Genomic DNA, 16,596 nt, shown 5'->3' with positions numbered 1-16,596 from the left:
GCGACTAAAACGTACCCTACCTATAACGTATGAACTGCTCCATTTACCTTTTTAACAGTATATCATACATGTAATTATTTTTTAGACTTCTGGGTGCAGCAAGCAAAAACTGGTTTGCAAACTAAATGGATGTAGAGATTCCTGAAGATAAGACTTATAATAGGGGGCAATTACAAAGGTAGGCCAATTTGTGGGGCTAGCCACTTTGCCGGTGTCTTTCTAATAGCCAGAATGTTAAACCATCTATTACCCTCATCATATTATAATTTAAAAGTCAGTTCCCCTTTTCCTAAGGATCACTTAATATGCTGTGCACAGGTAACAAAAAGGATACATGAGAAAAAAATTAAACAACCATCATGTAGTTTATGCCAACCAAATTACTTTAGTCAAACATTTCATCCTGATGCTATGTAACACAAGTGCTATACAATAGGATACTCAATAGTTGATTCTCTCTCCCCCCCTTCTTCTAATGAACTGCCAACATGTTTCCCTGTTATACTGTCTCTGTTGATTGACTCCTATTATCAGAACACCTATTAATTCAAACATATTGAGCACTAACCAAGAAGTCCAGGTTATCGCAATTCTACTGTAGCTAGGCGAAAACATGCACCACGTTCAAAGATATAGTATAAACTCAAATTTGTTTTTTTACTAGCCATTGTAAAATGTATTTACATCTCATTTTAAATCTGTTTTAAGTAAAAATAAATCAAATAATGGTGTTAAGCATACATCCATTTCCTGGTCATTCCTTTCTGTAACACAAGAACAGTTTTTGCTCAGGTCCTAGCAACAAGCACAAATATTATATTGTATCCAGTGCTCAAAACATGAGTTTCCAAAATGATATGTTAGTACTCAGCTTAATTAAAGAATATGCTTTAAGAACAATATCTGAATGTACAACAGCAGCAATAATAGCATTTGATTAAAGTTAGTCTAAATTTGTTTAGAATAACAATTTTTCCCCTTTATATAGATAAAGAGAAAAGGCCAACAGTCTAGCATGGACAAGAAAACAACTAACATGAACCCATGTGAGGGAGGGGGAAATATTGATAAAGGAACAGTTTAGAATAACCTATTTACATCTTAAAATTAAAGAGAGAAAAATACAAAATGCTGTTAAAAACATAATAGTGTTGTTTACAAAACTATTTTGAACACAAATTTGGTGCATTTACGTACTTCTTAAACTGTTCTTTAAAAAACAAGAATAAGACTTGTGCACAGCAAAGGATGATCTCCGTACTAACCAACCTGTGAAAGTTGAAATGCATATCAGCTATTTTTGGTAACTGTAGCTTCTTTATATTGTATATCACTGGTAACTTTATACTTGAAGATGAAATTACAAGATAGATAGAAATTCTACAGCTGTTTACCAGAATATTTATGTGCCTGTTTCTCCCCACCAGCAAAGAACTCCTCTGTGACACCAGGATCAATAGTGTATCTGATGCATGTATCCTATTTTAATAGTGACAACAGTCCTGTTGTTGCAGGATTATTCCCTTGTATTTTTAATGATGCACCTGCTCCATAAAAGCAGCAAAGAGTCCTGTGGCACCTTATAGACTAACAGACGTATAGGAGCATGAGCTTTCGTAGATGAATACCCACTTCTTCGGCCATGTGAACCATCCCTCACCCCTTTGACAAACAAATACCTTGTATCTGGCAAAACACCAACACCACCACGGGCCAGCTCCAAGCTCCCTTTACTATGTCAGTCTACTTGTTTTCACATTTCATTCAAGATACAACACTTCTCAAATACTTTTTGACATATTTTTCATCTTGACAGTGAAAATGATTATTTCATGCTGTGTTAAATACTTAAGTATTCTGAATTATATACAGCAAAATGTTGGTAGCTCTGGTTCATTATAAAGACTTTATTAAAATAACTGCATGCCAGCAAGCCTCTATTTCAGGTCAGAGTAAAAATCAAAGGGCTAGATTGTGCTTAGCTCACAGAGAAAACCAAGGTTCTTCCCTCCCTGTATGCCACCGTGTTAGTGCCTCCTGGATCACTGCTCCTGATGCTCAGTGGATCACCCAAAATGTTTCTTCCTCTGGAGCAAGTGGGGGGATGGGCAGCAAACTGAGCCATCGCTCTACTACATCCACCTTATACTGACCAGATCTGTTTGGAAGCATGAGGGGGTATGCTGCATCTCATAAAAGTGTGTTGCAAATTAGTTCTCCTCAAAGCACACAAAAGGAACCAGAACAAGCACTGTCCCACTAAAAGGTGCCTCTCTCAAGCACAGTGCATCCCACTGGTCCATTTGATGAGGTGCACCTACACACCACTCCTTACACAGAGCTTTCTTTACCTTAAAGGCAAAATGTAGCCCAAAAGAAACTAGGTCATACTCTCGCGATTTTTCCCCATTACAGGAGAATCACTGATATCAAAGAGCAGACTCTACTGTACAATTATTTCAAACGAGAGCATTAACTAACATCTAACTTACTTGCCACAAAGCCACAACTGAGATCAGCAGGGGTGCCCAAGCTGGAACCCACTCATTTAAGAAGGCATCTAGCAGGAGATTCTTTGTGAGGGTCCCTCAGCTTTGGATCTTGCCCTCTACCATTCCCTCATTCTGAACAGTTAGACTTTATAAACCTTCAGGGCATGCTGCAAGGCACATCTGCTTTCCCTAGCTCAAAGAGGCAGGGAAGACTTACATGGCAATTCATAAAGATCTGAAATATGTTTTTAGTTGCTGGGTTATGACTGAGTTAATGATTGGGCAAAGAGGAGTAGCCTGTCTGTATAGCTCTATTACAAATGGCATTTTTCTAACTAAAAAGGCTAATAATGAAAAAAATATTTTCTCTATACTTTGGGTTAAATACTGCTCAGTACTCAGCCTGTTTACTCAAGTAGTCCTACTGACTTGACTTAGATCCTATAAAGGTTTGCAACTGGACCTCGTGCCATGGGACTGACCAGAGAAATACATGTTTGCAGAATCATGCCTAACTGCACCAAGTGGAATTATTTTTATTTTCCAATTGGAGGATCTGATCCTACTCCCAGTGACTTCAAAGAAAGCAAGAGACAGTAGTGCCAACCCTAATGTTCAAAAATCATGAGTCAGGCCCCTCAAAAATCATGGCTTAAAAATCATGACATTTTAAAGACTAATAAAATGTGGGTTGTTTTTATTTGCCTTCTGTTTTTTGGACTCTTTAGGGTGCACTGGGATCATATTTCCAAGCTTTTCTTTGCAACCATAAGGCTAGAAACTTAGGGCTTTTTACATGGTGGGGTAATATGCACTACAGGGGTGTGATTTCTGATTTCCACAGTGCACTAATGTGATGCACATTAACTGGTCTATGTACATCTTGCTGGTGCGCACTAAAGGTTCCCTTATAGTGCGCATTAACTGCCTCTGTTGCAAAGCCCTAACTCTCTCTCTCTCTCTCTCTCTCTCTCTATATATATATATATATTAAGCTCACAATCAATTGTCTCCATGTGCTGAGGCTTTAAGTCAAATATCAAATATCATGAGCTGGCAACACTGAAATCAAGCCTTAGTATGTTTCAGAGCCAATTTATATGCTAAGAGCCTGACCCTGCAGCTCTTACTCATCCACGTTGTTTTTACTCCTACAAGGACTCCCATTGATATCAGCTTGAGTAAACAGTTTGTAAATTTCAACCCTATGTTATTAGAATAGCCTTGTATTAATTTAACTGTAATCTAAGATGCAGTCCTTCTACCAGATAGACCTATAGTTACTGTTCTTAGAACTAAATAAATGCTGTTTCCACTAACATTTCCTTACGGTATAAAAACAGTTAACTTTTCTTACATTTTCTTTTAACTATCAATAGTACCAGTAGAATATGTACAGTGTTTAAAACCATTTTCCCACAAGGGATGTCTGAGCTCAGAACAGAACACAAATACATTTGCATTTGCTTCAAATTTCACAGAAAATGATTTTTACAGTGGCACTTTGGAGAACTGACATCCGGTATATGCTTTAGCTCTAATTAAATCCCTCAGATAAAACCCTAATTTCATTTGGAAAACAGAACCCTGGGCTGGCTCCACTTTATAGGGGAGAGAAGAGGCTCTTTATTTCTGCTGTCATTCTCTTTCTTTACAGAGCTTGGTGCTTTTCTTCCTTGATAGATACCTGTCAATCATATGCTGATAAGAAATACAGGGCTCTGTTGCTTGTTTTAAGAGGGAAACAACAGGAGTACTCCTTTTTCAACAGTTATTCACAGGCAAGCCAAAAATGCCACAGGAATAGACTATTATATTTCAGGATTTAGTTCAAGGAACACTGAAAATTGTCAACAATAGTTATTTCTGAAACCTATTTCTTCTCTGCAAGCAGAGTTCAGCAAAGAATGCTAGCATTTCCTGTGGAAATTGTGTGGCTGCCAGTAACGTCCTCCTAATTTTTCTTCTCCCTTTTCATTGTTTTGTATTTAAAATAAACACAACCTGGAATTTCGACAACAACCACAATAACCCTTTACCTCACTTACCACCTGCAGATGAAAGTCATCAGGAGAGGAAAGCAAAGGAGCCACATTTCAGCAAGCAGCAAAACCAAAGCACACTGTAACCCAGCAAGAGAGGTAGCTGAGGATGTCCAAGTCCTGAATGCTGGATTTCGGGGCAGGGGGAGAGGGGTTAGCAGGCACTTCCCACACTATCCTATTGTGTATTCGTTTCACCCCACCCTCCACCTCCCCCTGTATGTGATGCTGCCTTTATTCCGTGCCCGTTTTGCACGAAGTGGCTCATTAAAGGGAAGACACAATGAGCGGCAATACTAGACAGGATGCCAGCCAAGAGAGGAAGAACATCGATGCCCCAGAAGGTAGCGGTGGAAGCTGCTGCCTCTTGTGTGTCAACTATCTCCCTGCTAAAACAACCCCTTGGCTGCAGCGTTACTATAGAGACATCGGCTCTGTCCTAACCCCTGCCCGGCGAGGCGCTGCTCTCCCGGAGACAAACAGCGCCGTCCCCTGCCTGCGCTGCCGGAAGGGATGCGATGCCCGGAATCCCCCTCTCCGTGCGCCGCGGCGAGGGAAGGGGGGTGGGCCCCCCCAATGCAAACTTGGAGCCGCAGCCTGCGCTGCCCCCTTCCCCCAGGGCTCTGCCTGGCCCAGGCTCGAGGGAACTTTCGCTCACTCACCCCAGGGCTCTGCCGGCCAAAGTGCTGCTGCTCCGCGGGCCGGGGTTCGCGCCGCTCCTGCCGCTGCTCGGACTCCGGCAGAACGCGGCCCGGGCGAGCTCGGGGACGCGGCCGCCCGCTGCTTGCGTCACAGTCACGCCGCGGCCATTCCCCACGCCGGGAATTCGGGGGGCTGGGGAGAGCCTCCACGTGATGAGCGGGCGAGGCGCCGCCGGGCGGGTAGGAGGCGAGTCAGGCAGGGCGGAGGCGCTGGAGTCTGCCCGCCGCGAGCCTGAGTGCCGGGAGCTCCCCACCCATTCCTCTGCCGCCCGCAGCCCCGCCAGCTGCCCACCCCGCCCGCGCTCGGCCCCGTCCTCGCCTCCCGCTGGCTTCCCCCCGCACACGCTCCTGCTTCTTGCACTTTCTCCCTCACGCCCCGTGACAGAGACCCCGGGTGAGCTCGGGGCGCCCCGTTCCTACTCCATCCCCGCCGCAGGGGCCGTGCGGCTCCGCTGCCCCTGGGCACTGGGGAGAGTGGGGCTGAAACCGGACAAAGCTGGGGGGTGCCGGGCGCTGTGTCCTTCACCTTCCCCCCCCCCGGGAATTGCCCCCGCCCGAGCTGCTGGGGGGAGATTTCCGGGGTGAACTAGTGGGGTGTTTGTTGTTCTAGGGCTCGATGTCCCTCTCCTCAAGTGGGTCAATGATCGCTCCTTGAGAGGGGTCAACTCGGGTGAGGGCTGAGCAGAAAAGCCTGCCTTCTTCGGACCATGCCGCCTGGCAGGAGCCCTCCAGCACGGAAAGAACGGGAAAGGCCAGGCGCGTGCCCTTGGGTTGCTCACGGAATTCCCTCGGGGGGTTCTGCTGTCACACCACGCGCCACTCCAGAAGCGGGTCCTTTTAAAAACACCAACATGTGCTAAAAGTAGCAATATAGGGCGCAGAGCTGTAATTTGCTGGCAGCAGCAGGCACAATTTGTAATGAATGTCTAAAAAGCTATCTTTAAGGTGGAAACACACATCATCTCATGGTATAAGGTATTAATCACATGGCATCATATTGCACTAAAAATACCTGAAAATATTGGGTTTAATTCGTTCACATCTGTTTAAAATAAAACCTTGGTTTTTGGCTTAGTATAAAACCTGGAAAGCACACATCATGCTTTCCTTCCAGTAGATACAGATGGAGTTGGTGGCAACCTTGCAATGTATGGAACACGTTTCCATTAAACTCATTTTAACTCCCTCTGTTAGAAAACCATATTTTATTTCATGTTATTGAGGGTTAGTGCAGTTACAAGCTGTGCCTCTGCTTCCGAATGTATAGTATATTTGTCAAACATGGGCCAGGTGGTCACTCTACTTAAACATTACAGTAATTGTTTGTTATAAGATTCTCAAGTGGTAACTTACTAGGCTAAACCGTTGTGATTTCAGTGTGATGTAACAGGAAAACGCTACCCATACTCTTAAGTGATAGTTTGGCTGCAGTGAAAGTTCCTTTAAATGCATTTTCCTCTCTTTTTCATAGTTTAATTTTAATGTCTTCGGCCGTGTTTTCTCAGAAGTGTCTGGGATTTTTTTTTAATCACTATTCACACACATTTTCCAGCCTGCCGTTTAAACTTAGCCTGCTCTATATCTTTCTCACTGGCCCCCCAGAGATTTTCTGTATGCTTTTACATTTCAAACATAAATCAGGACTTGGGTTTTCTGTCTCAGATGAGACAACACTGCAAAAGCCCCAAAGATGTGCATAGTAAATTAAAGTGAATTTCATGCTTGTTAAAAATCCTGGTTTGACATTACTGGTAACTGTTATCCGCAGAACAAATATAGCACAGATAGCAGCAGTGCAAGCTTCCCCACACTGTGCCACTAATGTTACTAAACCCCATTCTGGATTGAACACCTCTAGGAATTGAGAGCAGTGGTTCAGTCTGCATGTTCATTCACTCCTTGGCCTTCATACTGAAATTTCCAGTGAAGTCACTAATCACAGTTCCTGGCCCATTAGGAACGGAACTGAGTCCACCATTTGATGTATTCCATAGAACAGACATCAGATAGTAACTACTGATCTGATCTACGTTTGCATCAGTGACCTGGAGATGAAAGGCAGTATAGTAGTGTTCCGTGATAATTCCCTTGCAACATAATGCGTTCTCATATATTTCACAAATCATTCAGTACTCTTGCCCAAAGGTGGAAGAGTGTTAATTTTAAAAAAATAAATGTATGTTTTTAAGATGTGTGAAAAGAAGCTTGAACATTGATTACAGTGAATTCTAGTTTTTGTATTCAGGCCATGTTATGTGGAACAGTACTTTGCTCAAATTCACTCTAAAACGGTCTGTGCACTGAGGAGTGTGTGATTCAGGGAGAGGAAGAGAAGGGTTTTATTTTGGAAACATTTGACTATTGCAGTGCTCTTAGGAAATGGCATATTTGGACACTGCACATTTCACACTCGTACTTATATGGAGATTAAATAACTGTTTTGGGTATTCGAAATGCATTTGATTAGGTGGTTTTTTTAAAGGAATGCTGGTCAGCTGTGTGTGATTAAATGGTTTTAAAAGGAATGCAGGTCAGCTTCAGAACACAATGTCACATATAACTCATGCCAGGTCGAAGAACACGGTATCTATGGAAAAGAAAAGCAGCATATTTTGTAATTTAGGGGCTATAAATACACTCTATATTTAAATGCAGCCTATTAGCCTGCCAAGTATATTTTTATGTGTTACATGTGATAATATCTCACATAAAGCTGATATTCCTGCTTATGGACCTGCTCCTGCACACTTCAGTGGGAGTTTTGCTTGTGTAAGGAGTTCTGATCATGCCCTATATGTCTGTACAAGCAATAACTGTTGATATACAAGGGTCAATTTTTATAAAGATTGCAGGATGTACCATATTTATATATTATATTACACAGCACTGTTATTACTCAATTTAAAAAATATCACAAGACACAATCTGTATTTTTATAGCATAGGAACAGATACAAGGCTTTGCTGAATTGTAGAATTTTTCCAACTTATCACCTTATCTCCAGACATAAGACATTGAAAAACAGGCTCTAGGATACTTTTTTAAAAAAAGATTAACCCAAGATCAGTTCAATATTACATGAAAATTTACTAATCCTACTTGATGAGACAGACTGATCATGGTAATACACGTGATAAGGGTAAAGAGTATCTTTTATGTCTGTACGTAAGTAAGAGCCCAATCTTGCTCCCCCAGCAGACTGCGTGAGTTGAAGGTAGACAGCGGGTTGCAGGATAGGATTCTAGGGGCCTGAGCAAGCCCCCATTGAAATCAATGGGAATCATTCCATTAACTTCAATGAATGTTGGATCAGGCCCCGTGTTTTTAACTCCCAGTAAAAGTTACCTTCAAATAGATTAAAATATCAGTGTTTTAGTCTAGAACAACAATATTTTTCAATTTGGTAATATTTGTATCTTCTATCCCACAGCTTATAACATTTTAAAAATTACATAGTTTACAAGCTGTGAATAAAGGAATGTACAGTACTTTATATCTGTAGTCAGCCTCCAGGCTCCAGGACGGTGATCTATGACTGATGGTGAGTATGATACCACCGAGAGTATTGTCAGGGGTGTCACAATAAGTAAGGGCTGGTGATTGCAGAGAAACCACATCCACATCTGCTGAAATAACAAAGGCTACGTTTTAACTAGTACTATGATGAATACTCCCTTTGTGTTATTTAGGGGCAATCAGGAACTAAATGTTTGTTTGGTTTTTTTTAATTTTGCCATTCAACTTTAAGTCTTGGTGGAAAATATTCCACTCTCAAATCCTGAGTTACTTCAGACTAGGGTGACCATATTTCCCTATGTTGAATACGGGACACCTTGTAAAATTGCTCGTATTCAATAGCAATCAATCAGAACTATGCAGTAGCGCCCCTCCCCCCAGCATGCTATAAAAACTCCAGAGCCCACCATGGAAAGGCAGGGCCTCAGGTGTCCAGGGGGCAGAGGGGGCGGCCTTGGGCATAGGCGTAGTATGACTTCTATTTTGGGGGGCAGGGGCCAGCAGGTCTCAAGCCTGCTCCACATGGCGGGTCCGGGAAGGGAGTGCCACCTTCACCCCCTGATTCACCTCAGGAGGCCACCCAGCCTGTCTTCGTTGTGATGGGAGGGAGGCACAACCAAAAATTATAACTCAAAGGTGGTGGGGGGGTTGAAAAAAAAGTTGGAAAACAGCTCAGGGTGCAGGGAAGGGGGTAGCTGGGGGCTCTGTGCAAGCAGGGGGGTAGCTAGGGGCTGTGTATGGGCAGGGGGTAGCTCAGGGTGAAGTGAGGGGGTAGCTAGGGGCTGTGTACAGGCAGGGGGTAGCTCAGGGTGCAGGCAGGGGGTTGCTAGGGGCTGTGTATGGGCAGGGGGTAGCTCAGGTGAAGTGAGGGGGTAGCTAGGGGCTGTGTGTGGGCAGGGGGTAGCTCAGGGTGCAGTCCCTGTTCCCTGAGGGCTCTGCCAGCCCCACTCCTATGGCTCTTACCGGCTGTGTGAGAAAAGGGGGCTGGGAGCTGAGGAGCAGCCAGCAGGAGAGGAGGGAGCACCATGGCTGCCTGCTCCTTGGCACCAGCCAGAGGAGCAGCTGCCTCGCACTCCCTGGCTCCAGCTTCCCACCTCCGAACTGGCCAGAGGGCAGAGAGAGAAGGAGGTGTGGGGGGGTGTGGAGCTGCCTCTGGGATACTTCTTCCCCATGGAGAGCACTGGGGATCCAAGATTCAGCCCTGCAGTTCCTGCCTTCAGCCTCACGGAGGTCACCAGGGGTCAGGCATTCAGCCCCGCGGCTCCGGCGTCAGCCCCACGGCGGGCGCTAGGAATCAGGGCTTCAGTCCCCTTCCCCGCCCCGTGGCTCTGGCTTGAGCCCTGCGGCAGGCGCTGGGAATCAGGGTTTTAACACCTCCCCCTCCATGGCTCGGGCTTCAGTCCTGCGGCGGGTGCTGGGAATTGGGGCTTCAGCCACCCACGGCTCCGGCTTCAGCTCTGGAGTGGGTGCCGGGAATCGGGGCTTCAATCTCACGTCTCCAGCTTCAGCCCGGCGGAGAGTGCTGGGGATCGGGGTTGCAGCCCCACAGGGGACGCTCGGGCTCAGGCTCTGGGTTTCAGCATCAGCGCCCAGTGACTCCCCTGAAAGCACAGACCCAAATTGAGAACCCCTGCTTAAGGTTTCAAATAGCGAGGGGTGACTTACACCCCTAGCCCCTCACACACGGGGCTGCCTCTCATCCTACCTGACATGTCATCTTCCTGCCTCTCCATCCGGCCTGAGGCCACCACGTGCTCTCACTGACGAGCCACTGCCTGCCCGCACTCACTCGCCAGCCACAAACAAGACACGGCTGGGGCTGCGCTGACTAACCACTGACTGGCCAGCAGGGGGAGCAGAAAATATGGGACAATTTGTCCGTTTTTTAAAAAAAAAGACAGGACACCTGCAATAGGACTTAAATACGGGAATGTCCCGTTAAAAACAGGACAGATGGTCACCCTACTTCAGACAGGTGAGCCAGAACTAGAGCCATTGTTCCCACCTCCACCTCCTAACTTTGAGAGTTTGAAATACACTGGACAGATCCAAATTAACCCTGATTTTAGTTTTCCAAACCCATTCTGAATTTTTCCGACCTCCAATTTTTCATAAAGTAGACTACATATATTACTCAATTTAAAACCACTTTGCATATGTCTACATGGGAGATTTAATCCAAAACTTTTTGATACATGGCAAGTAACTCTCAGAATGCAAGTCGCTCCAATAGTGTGTGCACAGAACCCGTTCTGTTTCAAATTGCATTGTGTGAACACATGGCAACAGTTGGCTGTGAACTGAGGGAATAACGTTCTCTGAAGGTATCCCACTTTGCTTCTCTGCTGAGCAGCGTGCATCCCAGGATTGTTTTTGCTGTGAATATAATAATATGGAGATATACCTATCTCATAGAGCTGGAAGGGACCCTGAAAGGTCCTTAAGTCCAGCACCCTGCCTTCACTAGCAGGACCAAGTATTGATTTTGCCCCAGATTCTTAAGTGGCCCCCTCAAGGATTGAACTCACAACCCTGGATTTAGCAGGCCAATACTCAAACCACTGAGCTATTCCTCCCCCTTGAATTGTGAATTTCTGGGCTGGCTTGTGCCATTTTCAAATTGCTATTGGCCAGGATTGACCCAGAAATGCTCTACACCACTATTGTGGTTGTTGGGATGCAGACATTGCAAGCACAGGACAGGGGTGGTTGAAGTTTTAGGTGCTCTATGTGCTTTTGTAAAACCCTATGAATTATTTCAGCTTTATTTTTAAGGAGTTTTTTGTTAAATGCAATGAATACTCATAATGGATGTACTGTAAATAGTTTTATTGTGAACAAACAATAAAAATCAATAATAAAGTTTGAATGAAACCAATGGAAAAATAATCTTTGTATATGGAAATACATTTAACTAACCAATCTTGTTAAGTAACCAAATATACACAAACCTTTCATTACTGCAACAGTGCAAACAAAACTTGAAGTGCAACAGTAAGAATATTTCAAATACAACTTTTTAGTGGGGGTATATAAACTTAAAGGTGAGTATACACCTTGCCATTGACTCTTCTTGTACGCATGACCTCGGTCATGGGGAGAGTACATGGATTCTGGGGTCGAGTGTCTTGGTTCAAAATTCTCAGGGATGTTGCAAGGCTCAAAAAGAGCTGGACTCTGAGGTGCAAGTGTTCTCATTGCCCAGAGGTTGGATCTGAGAGGTGAATGGGAGTTGCTGGGAGCACTGAAGTGGAGATGCAGAGGTTAGAAGTTGCTGCTGGTCCCAGCAGCCAGCATTGTCCAGGAGCTGAAAGACATGGCTAGGTCCCAAATTAAAGGATTGCATGGCCTGCTGGCCTAGCAGAAGCATGTTTTCCAGGAGGGCATTCTGGCTCAGGTTAGCGTCCATGATTTGCCTTTGCATCTCTGTCTTTTTCCATGTTCTCCTTGTTCATCAGCATGGTGATGCTGTCCTTGATCGCAGCAACACTTCCCCTTGTCACTGCGACATTGTCTTTGGCCATTGTGAGAGTCTCCTGGGAGATCTGCATTTCTTTTTCCCTCTGGGTCCTCATGTATAGCCTCCACCTCTTAGCCAGTCTGATTTTCCTCTGTGACTGCCTGGAGTTCTGCAAATATCTCATCCCAAGTCCTCCTTTTTCTGCCCCTCAAGTTGGCCAGCCTGTCAGCAGTACACAGAGGCACTGTTCTTAATAGTCTGTTGCAGGTGTTGTGGGAGTTATATGCAGGGGGAATAAAAACAAATTCATATCCCAGACAACTCATGATACTATTTTTAGTATGCATGTGTGACCTCACCTCCCTGAGACTCTTCCCATTCTTGAGGGAACGTCAGTAAGTGGTAGGTGGACTTTGTGTGCCGAATGTGCTGGGTGCATTTGGATTTCAATCTACTGTATCTGCTTTCGTGTTGGTAAGGGTGGGGTTGGAGCAATGTTCCAGACTTGTTTTTGCAGTTTTGTTTGCATGCTGGAGGTGCTTCTATGGCATTGGAGGTGTAAAGGGGGATGGCGGGCATTGGAGGCAAGCTAGATAGTAAACTCCTCTACATCCCTTTTAGGTTGTCCTCACTCTGGAAGCTGTTAAACTGAGGCAGGTAACTTAGAGGCAGAGATTGGTCTTATCAAAAAGGCCAAGGACAAACCAACGAGATATGCTGTGAAGTTATTCAACAGGATGGGCCCCACAGGAGTAGAAGGGGCTTGCAAGCTATACCAGAGGCATGGGTGTGCAGCTATTCCCTGTAATGTATTAAACAAAATTGAGGTATTTCTCTGTCTTAAGTCCTTCTATACCTAGGGTGATCATATTTCCCAAAGGGAAAATGGGACACCGTGCTGGACTCACTTGCTCCCCACTCCCACAAATTATTCTTGTAGTTTTTGGAACCTTTTCCAGTTTGTCAACATCTATTTTAAAATGTTGATACACCAAAACTGGACAGACTATTCCAGTAATCAGAGGGGTAGCCGTGTTAGTCTGAATCTGTAAAAAGCAACAGAGGGTCCTGTGGCATCTTTAAGACTAACAGAAGTATTGGGAGCATAAGCTTTCATGGGTAAGAACCTCACTTCTTCAGATGCAAGTAATGGAAATTTCCAGAGGCAGGTATAAATCAGTATGGAGATAACGAGGTTAGTTCAATCAGGGAGGGTGAGGTGCTCTGCTAGCAGTTGAGGTGTGAACACCAAGGGAGGAGAAACTGCTTCTGTAGTTGGATAGCCATTCACAGTCTTTGTTTAATCCTGATCTGATGGTGTCAAATTTGCAAATGAACTGGAGCTCAGCAGTTTCTCTTTGGAGTCTGGTCCTGAAGTTATTTTGCTGTAAGATGGCTACCTTTACATCTGCTATTGTGTGGCCAGGGAGGTTGAAGTGTTCTCCTACAGGCTTGTGTATATTGCCATTCCTGATATCTGACATGTGTCCATTTATCCTCTTGTGTAGTGACTGTCCAGTTTGGCCAATGTACATAGTAGAGGGGCATTGCTGGCACATGATGGCATATATAACATTGGTGGATGTGCAGGTGAATGAGCCGGTGATGTTGTAGCTGATCTGGTTAGGTCCTGTGATGGTGTTGCTGGTGTAGATATGTGGGCAGAGTTGGCATCGAGGTTTGTTGCATGGGTTGGTTCCTGAGTTAGAGTTGTTATGGTGCAGTGTGTGGTTGCTGGTGAGAATATGCTTAAGGTTGGCGGGTTGTCTGTGGGCGAGGACTGGCCTGCCTCCCAAGGTCTGTGAAAGTGAGGGATCATTGTCCAGGATGGGTTGTAGATCACTGATGATGCGTTGGAGAGGTTTAAGCTGAGGACTGTAGGTGATGGCCAGTGGAGTTCTGTTGGTTTCTTTTTTGGGCCTGTCTTGTAGCAGGAGGTTTCTGGGTACACGTCTGGCTCTGTTGATTTGTTTCTTTATTTCCTTGTGTGGGTATCGTAGTTTTGAGAATACTTGGTGAAGATCTTGTACGTGTTGGTCTCTGTCTGAGGGGTTGGAGCAGATGCGGTTGTACCTCAGCGCTTGGCTGTAGACGATGGATCGTGTGGTGTGTCCGGGGTGGAAGCTGGAGGCATGAAGGTAGGCGTAGCGGTCGGTGGATTTTCGGTATAGGGTGGTGTTAACGTGGCCATCACTTATTTGTACTGTGGTGTCTAGGAAGTGGACCTCCCGTGTAGATTGGTCCAGGCTGAGGTTGATGGTGGGGTGGAAGCTGTTGAAATCATGGTGGAATTCTGCCAGGGTCTCCTTCCCATGGGTCCAGATGATGAAGATGTCATCAATGTAGCGTAGGTAGAGAAGGGGCGTGAGTGGACGAGAGCTGAGGAAGCGTTGTTCCACGTCAGCCATAAAAATGTTGGCATATTGTGGGGCCATGCGGGTGCCCATAGCGGTGCCACTGGTCTGGAGGTATATATTGTCACCAAATTTGAAATAATTGTGCGTGAGGATAAAGTCACAGAGCTCAGCAACAAGTTGTGCTGTGTCATCATCAGGAATACTGTTCCTGACAGCTTGTATTCCATCTGTGTGTGAGATGTTTGTGTAGAGAGCCTCTACATCCATGGTGGCTAGGATGGTGTTTTCTGGGAGGTCACCAATGCATTGTAGTTTTCTCAAAAAATCCATTGCTATCTACATACTGCACAGACCACAGTGAGAGATTATGCCATACATTATCAAAGAAACTGAGGAACCACCTGATCAGCATCCTATACAGCAAACAGAAAAACATCAAGAAAGAGCTCTCCAACCTGGAGACTTTCATAAATAACCAACCCTCCACACAAATAGACTTCACTAAAATAAGACAGGAGATCTACATTACACACTTCACCTCTCTACAAAGGAAAAAGGACCGTAAGCTGTCTAAAATCCTACCTGCCACATGGGGCCACAACAGGGGTACCCCTAACTCACCCAGCAATATCGTCAATTTATCCAGCTACACACTCAACCCAGCAGAAGAGTCTGGCAGAATTCCACCATGATTTCAACAGCTTCCACCCCACCATCAACCTCAGCCTGGACCAATCTACACGGGAGGTCCACTTCCTAGACACCACAGTACAAATAAGTGATGGCCACGTTAACACCACCCTATACCGAAAACCCACCGACCGCTACGCCTACCTTCATGCCTCCAGCTTCCACCCCGGACACACCACACGATCCATCGTCTACAGCCAAGCGCTGAGGTACAACCGCATCTGCTCCAACCCCTCAGACAGAGACCAACACCTACAAGATCTTCACCAAGCATTCTCAAAACTACGATACCCACACAAGGAAATAAAGAAACAAATCAACAGAGCCAGACGTGTACCCAGAAACCTCCTGCTATAAGACAGGCCCAAAAAAGAAACCAACAGAACTCCACTGACCATCACCTACAGTCCTCAGCTTAAACCTCTCCAACGCATCATCAGTGATCTACAACCCATCCTGGACAATGATCCCTCACTTTCACAGACCTTGGGAGGCAGGCCAGTCCTTGCCCACAGACAACCCGCCAACCTTAAGCATATTCTCACCAGCAACCACACACCGCACCATAACAACTCTAACTCAGGAACCAACCCACACCCCTTCTCTACCTACGCTACATTGATGACATCTTCATCATCTGGACCCATGGGAAGGAGACCCTGGCAGAATTCCACCATGATTTCAACAGCTTCCACCCCACCATCAACCTCAGCCTGGACCAATCTACACGGGAGGTCCACTTCCTAGACACCACAGTACAAATAAGTGATGGCCACGTTACCACCACCCTATACCGAAAACCCACCGACCGCTACGCCTACCTTCATGCCTCCAGCTTCCACCCCGGACACACCACACGATCCATCGTCTACAGCCAAGCGCTGAGGTACAACCGCATCTGCTCCAACCCCTCAGACAGAGACCAACACCTACAAGATCTTCACCAAGCATTCTCAAAACTACGATACCCACACAAGGAAATAAAGAAACAAATCAACAGAGCCAGACGTGTACCCAGAAACCTCCTGCTATAAGACAGGCCCAAAAAAGAAACCAACAGAACTCCACTGACCATCACCTACAGTCCTCAGCTTAAACCTCTCCAACGCATCATCAGTGATCTACAACCCATCCTGGACAATGATCCCTCACTTTCACAGACCTTGGGAGGCAGGCCAGTCCTTGCCCACAGACAACCCGCCAACCTTAAGCATATTCTCACCAGCAACCACACACCGCACCATAACAACTCTAACTCAGGAACCAACCCACGCCCCTTCTCTACCTACGCTACATTGATGACATCTTCATCATCTGGACCCATGGGAAGGAGACCCT

This window comes from Emys orbicularis, chromosome 6 (assembly GCF_028017835.1).
Source record: "Emys orbicularis isolate rEmyOrb1 chromosome 6, rEmyOrb1.hap1, whole genome shotgun sequence".
Taxonomy (NCBI): domain Eukaryota; kingdom Metazoa; phylum Chordata; order Testudines; family Emydidae; genus Emys; species Emys orbicularis.
Note: the sequence above shows the minus strand (reverse complement) of the source record.